The 14,670-nt window shown below is 49.6% G+C and overlaps 5 non-coding genes across 5 annotated transcripts; all 5 read right to left on the reverse strand.

Annotated features, from left to right (window-relative positions):
* Positions 1-426: 426 nt before the first annotated feature.
* Positions 427-498, reverse strand: TRNAT-UGU (transfer RNA threonine (anticodon UGU)). The gene has a single exon. It is a non-coding gene; the product is annotated as a tRNA-Thr (tRNA).
* Positions 499-3,976: 3,478 nt separating this feature from the next.
* Positions 3,977-4,048, reverse strand: TRNAT-UGU (transfer RNA threonine (anticodon UGU)). Its single transcript has one exon. It is a non-coding gene; the product is annotated as a tRNA-Thr (tRNA).
* Positions 4,049-10,521: 6,473 nt separating this feature from the next.
* Positions 10,522-10,593, reverse strand: TRNAT-CGU (transfer RNA threonine (anticodon CGU)). The gene has a single exon. It is a non-coding gene; the product is annotated as a tRNA-Thr (tRNA).
* Positions 10,594-10,661: 68 nt separating this feature from the next.
* On the reverse strand, positions 10,662-10,733 carry TRNAT-UGU (transfer RNA threonine (anticodon UGU)). The gene has a single exon. It is a non-coding gene; the product is annotated as a tRNA-Thr (tRNA).
* A 65-nt stretch (positions 10,734-10,798) lies between these two features.
* TRNAT-CGU (transfer RNA threonine (anticodon CGU)) lies at positions 10,799-10,870 on the reverse strand. The gene has a single exon. It is a non-coding gene; the product is annotated as a tRNA-Thr (tRNA).
* Positions 10,871-14,670: the final 3,800 nt, after the last annotated feature.

A 14,670-nucleotide genomic window follows, 5' to 3' on the forward strand; every position in this document is an offset into this window, starting at 1 on the left:
CCAAAAGCTTATGCACGCCTTCTCTGGTTTTGAAAGTTACAGCCCATACATGACACATCTGATACGCCCCCAGGGCGATAACTTCAGACAGCAGGCCTAGGCTAGCCAGTGTGTCACGGAAGTCTTCCACACGATATGGCCTTTCACGCACATCGTCATGAAAAAAAAAAGAGTGCTTAAAACAACTCGCCCTGTAGGTAGCTTAGGCAAAAGCACTTGATAATCCCGGTCATCGGAGCCAGAAATCCTGTTACCGCGGCACTGCTGGGCCGCTGAAGCCTCTCGTACGGAGCCCATGACCCACTCGTCCGTTCGCCTCGGCGTCCGGAAATGGAATCCACCACTGAGCTATAGCGGCCACTGTTCAGGGCCGATTAATTCTGTGACACAAAGTTGGCATCTTCGTCTAGGCCAAAAAAAAAGGGAAGCCGCCAGTGAGGTTCGAACTCATGACCGCTGGTTTACAAGACCAGCGCTCTACCACTGAGCTATAGCGGCCACTGTTCAGGGGCGATTAATTCTGTAACACGAAGTTGGCATCTTCGTCTAGGCCAAAACAAAAGGGAAGCCGCCGGTGAGGTTCTGTTTTCAAGGCCTTGTAAAGTGCGGCACCGAGGCCGTCCGGCCCAGGCGACTTGTTTAAGCTCAGCTGCTGTATTGCAGCTTCGATTTCTGCTGCCGTTATGGGCTCCTCAAGTACCTGCGCCAGGTCCTCCTCGACTCTTGGCATTAGCGACAGGAATGCAGTTTTGTAATGTTCAACATCAGGCGTTTTAAGGCTGAACAAGTTTTGGTAATATTCCAGAAACGCCCTTTCAATCACCTCAGATTCGCAAGTTACGTCATTGCGATAACAAATTTCCTTTATCTCCTTCGAAACTGCATACTGTTTTTCGTCCTTTTTGTGGGCGTCTCCCCAAGCCAAAATCTTTCGCTGCGCGCCCTTATCACAGCACCTCGATATTTCGTTTCATCTATTAGTTCAAGCTTAGTTTTGGTCTCTTATTTCTTGTCTGTACAACCCCGGCTTGACGCCTTCCATGCTGAGCATGATATCAAGCTCGGTACGAAGTTTCTTTTCTTGCTGTTTTTCTTTACGCTTTAAAACACATACTCTTTCTATAGCGGCCACTTTCACGTCGCATTTAAATTGTTCCCATGTTTGTATAAAGTCTGTCTCTTTTTCTAACAAGCTTTTGACTGAGTCTTAATTTCTTGCTAAACTCCTCATCCTCCAACAATGAGTCATTAAATTTCCATAATTCCCAACTAAACTTGACAGTTTTTTCCTCTCCCCAAGTGTGATCACGACTAAAGAATGATCACTGAAGCTGACGTGCACAGTCTGGTACTGGGAACACAAGGGCACACCCTGAGAAGGAACGTAAATTCTTTCCAGCCTTGCGTGACTAACGCCTTGGAAATGCATGTACTGTGCTTGTTCTGAACCTTGCATTATAATGCCAATGTCTTCCAATTCTGCTTCATTAATCATCTCAGACAGCAGCTCGGCACTCGTGTCCTGCAGGGTTTTGTTGCTTGTTCTATCTTCAGGTCTACACACGCAGTTAAAATCTCCAAGCAATAGTACACGCTTTTCTGTCAGCAGGAAAGGTTGAACACGGCGAAAAAAGGCATCTCGTTCGGGAATTCTATTAGGTGCATATACACACACAGCTCTCCACTCTAGACCAGAAAAGTAAAAATCGCATGCTACAATCCGGCCACTTTCACAGGAAAATACAGTTTCCACGGCGACTTTGCCGTTTCGAGTTAAAATCAGACACCCTCCCGACTTTCCTTCTGCATGTCACACGCAAACACTGAACTGTGCACGGTAAATTTCTGCCATGGCATCTCTCAACTCTTCGCTTTCAATTTTTGTCTCTTGAACAGCCAACAGATCGATTTCGTTTTCGAACAAGAGACGCGTAAGCTGATTTTGCCTCCTTCGCGCAGAAAGACCTCTCGCGTTCAGTGTGGCAATACGCAAGCAAGATGTTATTTGAGACGCCATCTAAATGGTTGGGATTCGCCGCTCTCGATGTGACATCAATTTGCAGCTCACCTCATCAAAAATCCTTCCAGTTTGCAAAGTACGGTGGTGTCAGCACTGAACCCGATCGAAGACCGGGTTACCAACACGAAGACCCTGCAAGGCACCTCCGCTAAGGCGGAGGGACACCCGAAGAAGTCCTACGACCAGGAGGGATGTTCGGCTTGGGCTTGTAGGCCGCACGTCGAACAGGAGGCGCTTTGGGAAAAGGTTCGTCATGGTCGGTCCCGTCGTAGCTCGTCGCCTTGTCATCAGCTTCGTCGTGCGTCCTCTTCGCTGGCAAAGTTGACGCCGCGGGCATCTCCGTGTCAATGTCCTTCTCGTCGGTCGATTCCAAAACCGTCTCAGGTGCACCTACCGCAGCATCATCTGCTTTTCCCGCGTCCGCCTCAGTTCTGGTGTCAGGCACAGGTGGTTCTTCTGAGTTCGCAGCCTCATGTTCCGTGGGAAGCGTTGCTTTTTCTGAAGCTATGCTTTTCGGTACTGCGTCTTTCCGACTTTCACGGGGCGCCTCTACCGCGTCGACGTCGTCGATAATATGCTCCTCAGTAGTATCCCTACGACCAGGACCAGCTACGGTAGCATTTATTCGCACGCACTGGGCGTCGTCGTGGCCGAAGAGACGACAGAGCCCGCAACGTGGCACACGGCACTCCCGACGTATGTGTCCGGTGCCGCGGCACCGGAGGCAGAGCGGAGCTCTGCCAGGAACGTAGACGAGTGCGACGTCCTCTCCAACACGCAGCTGGTGCGGTAAGTCCTCGATGGTAACGCCCACCTTCAGCTTCAGTGTCACTGAGCGCGTAGTAGACGACTTCTCGACGCAGCCTTTGACTCTCCACTTGTCCCGAGTTATGTCGGTCACTTTTCCAAAAGCAGCCAGAGCTGCCTTCATGTCGTCATCTTGCACGCCGTTTAGCAGCCAGAACAGCTTCAGCCTGACGCCCTGGTTGCGTGGGTCAATGACCACGCAGCGGTGGTCCTTGACGTTGAACGCCTCCGCCTGTAGAATTTTGTTTTAGAGCGCAGCTCTTTGGCGTCCGTTCCTGGGTTTCGCGTCGTCGTCGGCCTCGTAACCAGCTCCGCCCCCTTTCATCCCCCCAGCGCTAGCAGCGACCGACTGATAACGACTGACTGATACCGCTGGATGCCGCTGACGCCGCTAGAGAGTCAAGATAACGTGACTGCATAGAACACCGTCGCCGTCATGCAGAAAGAGGAGGAAAGGGTCCCCCCCCTGTTCTTGTGTGGCGGATAGGGTGCTCTTCAGTTGCCGACGCGCCGGTTATTTCACGTAGGCCCCGGCACGTCGACGAATACGTGACCACCTTCCCACGGCTAGACCTGGTTTTTAGCGCTGCGGAAGCGAGGGTATCATATTGTTTGTGTCGGCATCCGCGGCGTTGTCCCTGAAACCAACTCCGCAGCTGGGGTTGACTCACTATAGAAAAGGTGAAACAGCTTATTTGCTGCGCTCAAATTTGGCATTAGGAAGTAACGTAATCGTCGGTAATATTTTTTCCTTCTTCATTGCAGAATGTCACGGCCCAAACATGATTCATCTGATATGGCCCGAGGGCAACCACTTCCGGCAGCAATGACAGACGCTCAAGAGCGTCACGAAAGTTTTCAACACGGTATGGCCTGGCTTGGACGTCGCCATGCAAAAAAACGGTATGCAAAACACTCGAACCTGTTGGCAAATGCGGCAAAATCAGCTGGTAGTCCTCGTTCGGTTTGATCGTACTCCTGATACCGCGGCCCGGCTGGGCCGCTGAATCCGCTCCTTGGGAGCCCATGGTACGCACGTCCGTCACGCTCGGTGGCCGGAAGTCGACTGAGCTATAGTGGCCACTGATCAGGGCCGATTAATTCTGTGACACGAAGTTGGCATCTTCGTCTAGGCCAAAATAAAAGGGAAGTCGCCAGTGAGGTTCGAACTCACGACCGCTGGTTTACAAGACTAGCGCTCTACCACTGAGCTATAGCGGCCACTGTTCAGGGGCGATTAATTCTGTAACACGAAGTTGGCATCTTCGTCTAGGCCAAAACAAAAGGGAAGCCGCCAGTGAGGTTCGAACTCACAACCGCTGGTTTACAAGACCAGCGCTCTACCACTGAGCTATTTTTTTTTCTTTATTGCCGGGCTTCGACATTACAAAACAGGACATAATAAAATGTACATACACTATACAGAGTTAGCCAGGATCCCAAAGAATGGGCCTGACTTAGGTTAAAATTCTCTTAAAGTTACGAGGGGTTCCAGCCTTGGTAACCACTCAGGAACCTCCACTATTAGCTTTTGTTCTTCAAGAAACTTGTGCATACTTTCTCTAAAGTACATACGGGCTGGCCGTGCGTCAGGGTCACAATGATACCCTGCCATGCGGGAGCGCCATATACTGTGGAGGCCCACCAGCATGACTAAGTCTAAGGGAACCCCATCCTCGTTTTTGGTTGGCAAAAACCTTATTCCGTATGAGTGGATTGGAAGCTATTTCTTTAAAGTCCTCTGCAGGACGTCCCAAAAATAGACCCCTTCCCAACAGTGCAAAAAGACGTGATCAATTGTCTCCGGCTGTTTGCTTATGAGACAAAGCGACCCCTAAGGAAGAAATAACTGTTTTGCCTCAAGAAAAGTTTTCACAGGTAAAGTTCCGGAGTGTAACTTAAAGAAGAAACTCTTGACTACCGGTGGCACCTTCATTTTCTTTACCCTTTTCAATACGTTGTAGCCCGGCCCTCCACAGTACATGGCCCTGTACAAGGGCACCGGAAAGAGGATGTCACACAAATCGTCGTACAAATCTTTCCGGCTCACATCACTCAAATATTGTTTTGAAAATCTAGCATTCAAAAATGGGACGCTGGCAACTATCTCCTTGAAAAACCCAAAAATGCCACCCGTCACACACTCAGTTGAAATAACAAAGTCTGGCAAAGCCCTACCGAGCCTTACTTGGCACTCTGTGCGCAGAAAAGGATCATTCACATCGCGCAAAAACAAGAATCTTTTGACCAATTGCTTCGCACATAAATGTCCAAGCCCGAGTCCTCCATCCCTTACTCTTCTGAACAAATTGGTTCGCGTACACCTCTCCCATTTCGAGGCCCACACAAAAACAGCAAAAATACGATGTAACTTTTGTACGTTAATTCGAGAACAATGCATCACTTGCAACACATACCACAGTTTGCTGATGAAAAACAGATTGCATACTGTAGCTCTCGCAAATATAGATCGATAGGACGCTTTCCACTTTTCAGCCTTTTTTCGTGTTTCTTGGACCTGCCGTGTCCAATACGGTTCGCTGTCACGGTAATTTTCCAGCGGGACACCCAAGTATTTCACAGGGGTCGTGTGCCAGGTCACGTTAGCAATATTTTCCGGGGTCACTGACCACTGTCCATGCCAGAACCCCACACACTTCCCCCAGTTAACCCTGCTCCCCGTCACAGTGCTGAATCGCTTTACCCCGTCGACCGCGTTACGAATGCTATCGTCACTCGCGACAAAAACAGCAACATCATCTGCATATGCTAGGATCTTGACTTCAGCCATCTGTAGCCGAAATCCTTGAACTGCATTATTTCTTATAATGTGCTTACACAAAGTTTCTATATAAATACAAAATAAAAGAGGACTGAGGGGGCAACCCTGGCGAACAGAACGCTGAACGTTAATGGGGGCCCCCAACGATTTATTAACAATTAACCTGGTAGCGCAATTTCCGTACGCCAAGGCCACACCCTCAGTGATAATAGTGCCTAAATTAACATGATGAAGGATAGAAAACAATATGTCATGCGCAACACAGTCAAAAGCTTTTTCTAAATCTAGTTGGAGAACTGCCACACGAGCGCCAAGGGCGTCACAGCACTCCAACACACTTCTGGCTTTGTGAATGTTATAAGCAATAGACCGTCCCTTGATGCCACACGTTTGATGAGGGCCAACAATTTCTTTAATTACCATCTGAAGTCTGGCAGCTAGCACCTTCATAAAAATTTTGTAATCGACGTTCGTCAGCGAGATGGGCCTGTATGATGTAACCAGTTTGTTTCTGCGCGTCATCTGTTTTAGGAATAAGTACTGTGTGGGACGTACCGTAGGATGGAGGCAGAGCATTATGATTGTAGGCTTCGTTAAATAAAGACGTCAGCAGAGGGGTTAATTCACTCTTAAACACTTTATAAAAAACAGCACTTCAACCATCCGGGCCTGGAGACTTTCCAGGGTTTAAGCTTTGTATAGCGCGTTCGACTTCTTGCTGCGTAATCTGCTGCTCTAAAATTTCTTTTTGTTCGTCATCCAGCCGTGGCATATTTTTCAAAAACTCGTCTCTAAATGCATTCGAGTCGACTTCGTGTTGCGCGAAGATTGTCTGAAAGTGCTCAAAGAAGGCCAGCTGTATGCTATCGTTATCAGAGACTGAAGTGCCTGCCCATTCTACCTCGTGAATCTGGTTTCGTCGAGCGTGCGCCTTTTCCATTCCAAGCGCCCGCTTAGTGGGCGTTTCTCCCGCGACCAAATCTGCCGCTCACGCCCGAACTAGCGCTCCCTGTTACTGTTTTTCTTCGATAATTTCCAGCTTTTGCTTTGTTTTCTTGATGGCTTCCATAAATATGCCCGGTTGTTTGCATTCTTGAGCTAATAATTTTTCTAGCATAACTTTCAGCTGCCTTTCTTGTAATCGTTCTTCGTGCCTTAGAACGGTGGACCGTTCTATAGCCTTCATTTTAATGTCTTGTTTCGCTAGTTCCCACTGCAACCCGACTTCGTTTGTTCCCTCCCTCTCTATTTTATTAATCTTTTCTACCACGGCACCAGTGAAAGTTTTGTCAGTTAGCAGGTTAGAGTTTAGTTTCCATAGGTTCCACGAAAAGCTGTTATTTCGCTTCTTCGATCCTACAGAGCACTCGACTGCACAGTGATCAAGTAGGACACAGGCAAAACATTGTACTTGTGACATTTCGGCAATAAATCAAGTGGCATATAGATGCGGTCGAGGCGCGCGTGACTGACACGTTGAAAGTGCGTCTACTGGACATCGCGTGCGCCCTCTAAGCATTCGGCAACATCTTCCAAGGCGTATTCGTCTATCATTTGATTTAAAACCTCAGTACTTCTGTCCCTGAAGGCACGGGTGCTACTTTTATCGCGAGCGCTCAAAACACAGTTAAAGTCACCCATGAAAACTATTTGTTTGTCGGAAAGAAGATACTGTTGCAGGTTCTCAAAAAACGTTGCCCTGTCTTCCACTACGTTTGGCGCATAAATGCATAGCACACGCCACTCAACGTTTCAGTACAAAAAATGGCATACTGCGTAGCGGCCCGATTGACAAGAAAAATAAGCCCGAGTCCCGGCAACCTTTTCACAAACACAACACACCCAGCAGAGTTGCCAATCGCATGGCTCACAATTGCATAGTACCGCGACGTGAATCGTTGCACCATGCCTCCAGTCTCCACCTCCCCTTCCACTTTGGTTTCTTGAACGGTTAGTACATCTATGTCTCTGTCCGTCAAAAGGCGGAGCACTTGACTCTGCTTTCGCTTCCCGCTCATGCCCCTTACGTTAAGCGTGGCGAAATTAAGGCAAGACTCCGGATACATTTTGGTATCGAAAGAAGAGGCCGGAAGCATGGTGCTTACCTTTCACGCCTAGCACTAAGCTAGACGCCGTCTTTTGTCCCTGAGTCATCGGGTGGACCAGGGTCACTCTGCTGCGGTGCAGGCTTATCGGCCAGCCGTCTTTCCGTCGCGACATTTGGCCGCGGCTTGAAAGGTGGTCGTCGTAGTGGAGGTGCTTTTGCAGGCGGCTCCTCTGCGTTAGTCGCGGCTGCCATGTCTTCTTCACTGTCGGTCTGTGCATGGGACCGTTTTGCGGGGCCGGAGACACTGGCCACGATAGTGTTGTCCTTTCGCGTCGCGGCCTCACAGTCCATTGGTTTCAGCGACTCGTCAAGTTGTGGGCTCCCACCCTCAGTTAACGCTCTTCTTTCAGCTGTCTCAGGCGATGCCGCTGCCGCAGTCTGCGTCTCCGCGCTGTCGGTCACCTTGCTCTCTTGCCCCGTGGACACCGATGAATGCTTCGTCACTGCCAGCCCTTCGTCACCTCCGGCACCCTTCGCAGCAGCTTCAGCCTCGTCTACGTCCATCAGCAGGTCTACCGACTAGTCCCTTGCCGTCGACCCTGTCGCCGCTGCGTAGGTCCGCACGCAGTCCGCCACAACATGACCGTACCGTCTACATTGTGTACATCGCAGTACCTTGCAGTCCCTGCGGACGTGGCCCTTGCCTCCACAACGCAGACATTGCATTGGCCTTCCGGGCACGACAACGAGAGCCAGCTCACCCGCGACTCGGATTTGGTGCGGGAGGTCGTCCACTTTCATGCCAGCTTTCAGCTTCATGAGCACGGCTCTTGTAGTCGACCCTTTCTGTTGGCAACCTTGAACCCGCCAGCGCTCCCGAGTGACTTCGGTAACTGTTCCGAATGCCGCGAGGGCCGTCCTTATGTCAATCTGCCACGCCATGCAACATCCAATGCAGTCGCAGTCTCACCTGTTGGTCTTCTGGGTTGATAATGATGCACCGACGGTCTTTCACGTGAACCTCCTTAAAAGCGAGAAGGCGCTTCGTTGCCTCCGCGCTACTGATAGTCACCGCCCATACGTGGTTCACCTGATACGCCCCCAAAGCCACCACGTCGGGGAGCGTACCAGTCTCGACCAAGGCTTCACGAAAATCTTCGACCCGAAAGGGCCTCGGACGCACGTCACCATGCAAGAAAACCGTGGCCGCATTTGTTTTTCCAGTCCCGGACTACTTGCTGACAGGTCTCGGCTTCCGCTCTGACAGGAAACAGCCCCATGGTCACATGACCTACTTGCCATAGGCTGCTTTCGAACTCGGCGCCAGAGCCGGGCTCCCCCTCGGTTACCGTACAAGGACGCTGTCATCTGCTAGCAGACGACGCAAGCCACGGCCACCACGACGCCGAAGCAACGCCGTGCGCTCGATCATGATACTGAGTCGATTTAAAGACTGTACTGTCAGCTTAGCGTAGGTGCATTACAGAACTCAGCTTCGGAGGTATGCTCGCCGCTACTGCTTGCGGCGAAGTTCGCACAAAGTAGCCCAACTCGTTGCGGATCGGCAGATAGACGAAAGCCTTCGCAAAAATGTTGACAACAAGCTCTATAGCTGCTCCAGTATACGAGTGGTTCACCTGCGATGCTTTCAGGTAAGCGTACAGACAGCATGTCGCTAAACAAGCGAACGAGAACCTCTTGACGACACGAGCAAACAATACGCGCTCGCAGCTTCGAACGCGCGTCCGTGTGCGGTGGATTTCAAGAAAATAAACGAAGATGCAAGAACAAAAAATTACCGACGATTACGTTACTTCCTAATGCGAAATTTGAGCGCAGCAAATAAGCTGTTTCACCTTTTCGATAGTGAGTCAACCCCAGCTGCGGAGTTGGTTTCAGGGACAACGCCGCCGATGCCGACACAAACAATATGATACCCTCGCTTCCGCAGCGCTAAGAACCAGGTCTAGCCGTGGGAAGGTGGTCACGTATTCGTCGACGTGCCGGGGCCTACGTGAAATAACCGGCGCGTCGGCAACTGAAGAGCACCCTATCCGCCACACAAGAACAGGGGGGGGGGACCCTTTCCTCCTCTTTCTGGATGGCGGCGACGGTGTTCTATGTAGTCACGTTATCTTGACTCTCTAGCGGCGTCAGCGGCATCCAGCGGTATCAGTCGGTCGTTATCAGTCGGTCGCTGCTAGCGCTGGGGGGATGAAAGGGGGGCGGAGCTGGTTACGAGGCCGACGACGACGCGAAACCAAGGCACGGACGCCAAAGAGCTTCGCTCTAAAAGTACTGCGATGGCTCAGAGAGCAGCTACGGAGTTCATGTGAAGGTTTAACGCATGATATCGACCTCCAGGAACATGAAAAATACTCAAAATGCACACGGAGTCTAACTCAATATGGCTGCCAGCGCGGCGCACAGCTATCATCTGCTGCCTTATCAGCAGCCCCAAGCAGCCCGCGGGCTGCCATAGGCTAAAAACGAACGCGTTGCTATGGCGATGCAGGCAGGTGCGCGGAGCTTTCGGGCTGCCCGAGAAAAACAAATACCGGACTCGAGTCCGCAAGTAGTCCCGGACAGTCCGGGACTGAAAAACAAATGCGCCCCGTGTTTAACACGACACGCCCGGTGGGCAGCTGCGGCAAAATAATCTGGTAGTCGTTATCATCCTCTACATCTAGCCTGTTTCCGCGGCCGGCAAGGGCCGCTGTCGCCGCTCCGTGGGAGCTCATGATCCTGCGCCCGTCACGCTCGGTGGCCGGAAGTAGAATCACTGAGCTATAGCGGCCACCGTTCAGGGCCGATTAATTCTGTGACACGAAGTTGGCATCTTCGTCTAGGCCAAAAGAAAAGGGAAGCCGCCAGTGAGGTTCGAACTCACGACCGCTGGTTTACGAGACCAGCGCTCTACCACTGAGCTATAGCGGCCACTGTTCAGGGGGGATTAATTCTGTAACACGGAGTTGGCATCTTCGTCTAGGCCAAAACAAAAGGGAAGCCGCCAGTGAAGTTCGAACTCACGACCACTGGTTTACAAGACCAGCGCTCTACCACTAAGCTGTAGCGGCCACCGTTAGGGCCGATTAATTCTGTGACACGAAGTTGGCATCTTCGTCTAGGCCAAAAAAAGGGAAGCCGCAAGTGAGGTTCGAACTCACGCCCGCTGGTTTACGAGACCAGCGCTCTACCACTGAGCTATAGCGGCTTTTTTTTTCTTTATTACCGACTTGGCCGGAAAAACGAAACACAAAAATACAATGACATGACAATAAAAGCACCGGTCAGTTTCTAGCTAGTGCACGATGACAAAATGGGTTAAATGATTTTAGTTGGTCGAGGAGAGGCAACCACTCAGGTTGTGGAGCTCGCTGTCCGAAAACTTCCTGTGTGTACATGATGCTTTCAATGAAATACTGATGTGCAGGATGCACAACAGCATGTTCATGCCTGACATCCATTCGCGTGCGCTATAGGCTATGCATGCAGAGCAACATTAGCAGGTCGCAAGGCACTTCACCTGTTTCTGCACATGGTAGGAAGCGTATTCCAAAAGGCGTCAAAGGTAACTGTTTTTTCAGGGTGCGTTTCAAGACATCCCAAAGAAAGACAGCGTCATGACAATCGAGAAGGATATGCTCTATAGTTTCCACTTTTTTGCAAATTAGACATTCCACTGACCAAGGTACAAAAAGGCCTTTGCTCTGCAACCATGGCTTCACTGGGAGGGTTCCAGTATGCAATTGAAAACAGAAAGAACGCACTGAAGGCTTCACCGGCATTCTTTTGACCCTTTTTAGCACATCGCGTTCGCGACCCAAAATATATGCACTGCGATAAACAGGCACTGGCAGAAACACATCGAGCAGGTCCTTGTACATCTTTTTCCTTGTTAGAATGGCTAGATACTCATCGGAAAATTTTGACCGAAGAATACGCACTGCTGCAACAACTTCTTGCAAGAAAGCACTTAACCCACTCCGACCTGCAGACATGGATGACACAACATAATCAGGCAGTGATTCTGACAATCGCACTTGTATAATAGTTCGCAGAAAATCATTATCTTGACGCAAGAAAAAGAATCTAGTCACTATCTGCCTCAGAAATAAATATGATAATCCTAGCCCCCCGTTCCGCACCTTATGGAACATATTGCATCGGCTGGTACGTTCCCATGTTGACGACCAAATAAACGTTGCAAACACACTGTGCAACCTTTGCACTGAAGTCCTTGGCAAAGTTAACGCTTGGAGAACATAGAAAATCCTCGCTATTAAAAACATGTTGCACACCGTAGCTCTAGAAAACATGGAAAAGTTGTGACCGCAACATTTGCCTGTCTGAGCTTTGACTCGTTCGGTTTCATGGGACCAATATTCTTTGCTTTCTGTGTAGTTGGTTACCGGCACGCCGAGGTACTTTCCTGGCGTGTCTACCCACCACATTCGACAGAATACTTCCCGCGTGGCCTGCCACTTTCCATGCCAAAAACCAAAACATTTCTGCCAGCTTATCGCACAGCCACTTGCATCAGAAAAATTTATGGCTTCTCTCACCACTTCTTGCACGCTTTCCTGGTCTCTGCAGAACACTGCTATATCATCTGCATATGCCAATACCTTCACTTCATTATGACAAAAGGCGTAACCTCGAATGTTTAAACAAAAGGGCTCCAGGTAAAGTGCAAAAAGCAGTGGAGAAAGAGGGCAACCCTGCCTCACTGACAAGACAGGAATACTATTACTCAGGCGCTTATTAATTATGAACCTTGATGTACAGCCATTGTAAACCATTCTCACGCCATCAGTGATGATACATCCTACATTCACATGTTCCAACAGCGCGAACAAAATTTCATGTACAACTTTATCAAACGCCTTATGCAGGTCTAGTTGGATCATGGCGACACGACCCTCCGTTGCATCACAGCATTCAAGGACCCTCCTAGCTACGTGTATGTTAGTAAAAATGGTTTTGTCTTTTATGCCACAGGTCTGGTGTGGGCCAACAAGGGTTTTAATTACTGTTTGGAGTCGTCCGGCTAGCACTTTCATATAAATTTTGTAGTCTACGTTAGTTAAGCTTATTGGGCGGTAACACTCAACTGACTGCAACCTACTCGGGTCTTCCCATTTTGGGATCAACACCCCGCGGGAGGTTCGGAAAGACGGCGGAGTTAACTTTCTTTCATAACACTCGCTTGTTACGCGTTGTAATGCTATTGCCATTTCTGTTTTCATAGCCTTGTAAAGTGCGGCACCGAGGCCGTCCGGCCCAGGCGACTTGTTTAAGCTCAGCTGCTGTATTTCAGCCTCGATTTCTGCTGCCGTTATGGGCTCCTCAAGTGCCTGCGCCAGGTCATCCTCGACTCTTGGCATTAGCGACAGGAATGCAGTTTTATAGTGTTCAACATCGGGCGTTTTAAGGCTGAACAAGTTTTGGTAACATCCCAGAAACGCCCTTTCAATCATCTCAGATTCGGAAATTACGTCATTGCGATAAAAAATTTTCTTTATCTCTTTCGAAACTGCATACTGTTTTTCGTCGCTGAGCGCCCTCTTTGTGGGCGTCTCCCCAAGCCAAAATCTTTCGCTGCGCGCCCTTATCACTGCACCTCGATATTTCGTTTCATCTATTAGTTCAAGCTTAGTTTTGGTCTCGTTTATTTCTTGTCTGTACAACCCCGGCTTGACGCCTTCCATGCTGAGCATGAAATCAAGCTCGGTACGAAGTTCCTTTTCTTGCTCTTTTTCCTTACGCTTTAAAACACATGCTCTTTCTATAGCGGCCACTTTCACGTCGCATTTAAATTGTTCCCATGTTTGTATAAAGTCTGACTCTTTTTCTAACAAGCTTTTGACTGAGTCTTTTAGTTTCTTGCTAAACTCCTCATCCTCCAACAATGTGTCATTAAATTTCAATAATTCCCAACTGAACTTGACAGTCCTTTTCCTCTCCCCAAGTGTGACCACGACTAAAGAATGATCACTGAAGCTGACGTGCACAGTCTGGTACTGGGAACACAAGGGCACAACCTCTGAAGAAACCTAAATTCTGTCCAGCCTTGCGTGACTAACGCCTTGAAAATACGTGTACTGCGCTTGTTCTGAACCCTGCATTATAACGCGAATGTCTTCCAATTCTGCTTCATTAATCATCTCAAACAGCAGCTCGGCACTCGTGTCCTGCAGCGTTTTGTTCGTGGCTCTATCTTCAGGTCTACACACACAGTTAAAATCTCCAAGCAATAGTACACGCTTTTCTGTCAGCAGGAAAGGTTGAACACGGCGAAAAAGGGCATCTCCTTCGGGAATTCTTTTAGGTGCATATACACACACAGCTCTCCACTCTACACCAGAAAAGTAAAAATCGCATGCTACAATCCGGCCACTTTCACATGAAAATACAGTTTCCACAGCGACTTTGCAGTTTCGAGTTAAAATCAGACACCCTCCCGACTTTCCTTTTGCATGGCACGCGCAAACACTGAACTGTGCACGGTAAATTTCAGCCATCGCATCTGTCAACTCTTCGCTTTCAGTTTTTGTCTCTTGAATAGCCAACCGATCGATTTCGTTTTCGAACAAGAGACGCTTAAGCTGATTTTGCCTCCTTCGCGCAGAAAGACCTCTCACGTTCAGTGTTGCAATACGAAAGCAGGATGTTCGTTGAGACGCCATCTAAATGGTTGGGATTCGCCGCTCTCGAAGTGACATCGGTTTGCAGCTCACCTCATCAAAAATCCTTCCAGTTTGCAGAGAAGTACGGCGGTGGCAGCACTGAACCCGATCGAAGACCGGGATACCAACACGAAGACTCTGCAAGGCACCTCCGCTAAGGCGGAGGGACACCCGACGAAGTCCTACGATCAGGAGGGATGTTCGGCTTGGTCTTGTAGGCCGCACGTCGAACAGGAGCCGCTTTGGGAAGAGGTTCCTCATGGTCCGTCCCGTCGTAGCTCGTCGCCTTGTCATCAGCTTCGTCGTGCGTCCTCTTCGCTGGCAA

Source organism: Amblyomma mixtum, chromosome 8, assembly GCF_055824585.1.
Source record: "Amblyomma mixtum isolate Tamu chromosome 8, ASM5582458v1, whole genome shotgun sequence".
Classification (NCBI taxonomy): Eukaryota; Metazoa; Arthropoda; class Arachnida; order Ixodida; family Ixodidae; genus Amblyomma; species Amblyomma mixtum.